This window comes from Triticum dicoccoides, chromosome 3A (genome assembly GCF_002162155.2).
Source record: "Triticum dicoccoides isolate Atlit2015 ecotype Zavitan chromosome 3A, WEW_v2.0, whole genome shotgun sequence".
In the NCBI taxonomy this organism is placed as follows: Eukaryota; Viridiplantae; Streptophyta; class Magnoliopsida; order Poales; family Poaceae; genus Triticum; species Triticum dicoccoides.
Window position 1 is genome coordinate 525,148,288 of NC_041384.1, and position 2,106 is coordinate 525,150,393.

Genomic DNA, 2,106 nt, shown 5'->3' on the forward strand with positions numbered 1-2,106 from the left:
GGGGATGGATTAGACAATTGCCCACTGTCGGTGTCAAAACCGGCGGATCTCGGGTAGGGGGTCCCGAATTGTGTGTCTAAGGCGGATGGTAACATGAGGCAGGGGACACAATGTTTTACCCAGGTTCGGGCCCTCTTGATGGAGGTAAAACCCTACGTCCTGCTTGATTAATATTGATGATATGGGTAGTACAAGAGTAGATCTACCACGAGATCAGAGAGGCTAAACCCTAGAAGCTAGCCTATGGTATGATTGTATGTTGTAGTTGTTGTGTCCTACGGACTAAAACCCTCCGGTTTATATAGACACCGGAGAGGGTTAGGGTTACACAAGGTCGGTTACAAAGGAGGAGATACACATATCTGTATTGCCTAGCTTGCCTTCCACGCCAAGTAGAGTCCCTTCCGGACACGAGACGAAGTCTTCAATCTTGTATCTTCATAGTCTAACAGTCCAGCCAATGGATACAGTCCGGCGGTCCGGAGACCGCCCCAATCCAGGACTCCCATAGTAGCCCCTGAACCAGGCTTTCAATGATGACGAGTCCGGCGCGCAGTATTGTCTTCGGCATTGCAAGGCGGGTTCCTCCTCCGAATACACCACAGAAGAATTTTGAATATAAGGATAGTGTCCAACCCTGCAAAATAAGTTCCACATACCACCGTAGAGAGAATAATATTTCCACAAATCCAATTTGCTGACTTTGTTTTGGCAACACGACATTACGTCACGGCCGGGTGATTATTCGAACTGTTTCTTTTAACTAGCTCCGCACATAACGCAAGGCAGTTTTTTGACACGTCTCGCCGAAGCAGAGATCGTGTCCCCTTATCACGGGATTCTCATCAATACGGGCGTGGGTAACCCAACCACGTCTAGGACTCCTAGATTATAGGCAAGTCCCAAATGTCCATGGAGAGGATGCTTGGTATTCACCCTCTTTATAAAGGGCCAAGGTTTTCACTCTTTTCCCTCCCGTGCTCAATCGAATCCTTCCCCCGCCTTGAGTTCCAACACCCAAAGCCCAGGTCAGGTGCTCCGAATCTTCAACCATGTCCGGATCCAGCCTTCAAGGCCGATGGATGCCCTCCTCCGTTACGGAAGAAGACATCAAGAAGTTGAGGGTGGCCAGATACCTAATCGCCGAGGTTTCGCATCGGCTGCCTGCCCGAGGGCAGGTCGTCCCTACTCCTGAACCCAACAAAGACGTCGTGTTCATCTCCCACTTCCTCCGAGGTCTAGGCCTCGCTCTGGATCCCTTTGTAAGGGGTTTGATGTTTTACTACGGGCTAGACTTCCATGATCTAGCCCCGGACTCCTTTCTTCACATCTCGGCATTTATTGTCGTGTGTGAGGCCTTCCTCTGCATTGCCCCCCACTTCGGCCTATGGCTCAAGACCTTTGACGTGAAGCCGAAGACAATCGAGGGACAGCACGCAGCGTGTGGAGGAGCATTAATAAGCAAGATTGCGGGAGCTCCGTGGCCAAAAGGTTCCTTTCCAGAGGTGTCCGGATTATGGCAACAGGAGTGGTTCTACGTCACAGCTCCCAGAAGTGCCAAGTGGGTGGCTTCCCCCGCTTTCCGCTCGGGCCCCCCACCACAACTGATGTCATGGATTAGCAGAGGGCTGAGATGGGGTCCAGCCAACGACGTGCCCATGCTGCAAAGCCGCATTCAAGATCTCTTCGAGGGAGATTTTAATTTGGTTATGGTGATGCAAGTCATGCTAGTTCGTCGAGTCCAGCCTTGCAAACGCCGGCCCCTTCGCTTGTGGGAGTTCAACCCAAAACGACCGCGCGCTATGCAAAGTTTCCTTGGCCTGACGCACAAGGAGATGTACAAGTCATTCTTTGGACCTCAAACAGAGTGTCCGGACACTACCGAGGACGTGGGACTGAGTAGCAACCGCGCCGCCGAACAAGTAAGTAATCCTTAAGCCGAACACAACGTCTTTTATTTATCATGACGTCATTTCTGAGAAATCGCCTTTTGACCAGGACTGGCTAACCAAGCGAAGATGATTCGGTGTTCGGCCCCCCTCCCTGAGGGTTTGGAAAATCCGGTACTGGAAAAGATGCTCGAGCGCGCACCTTGCCCGGAGCCCT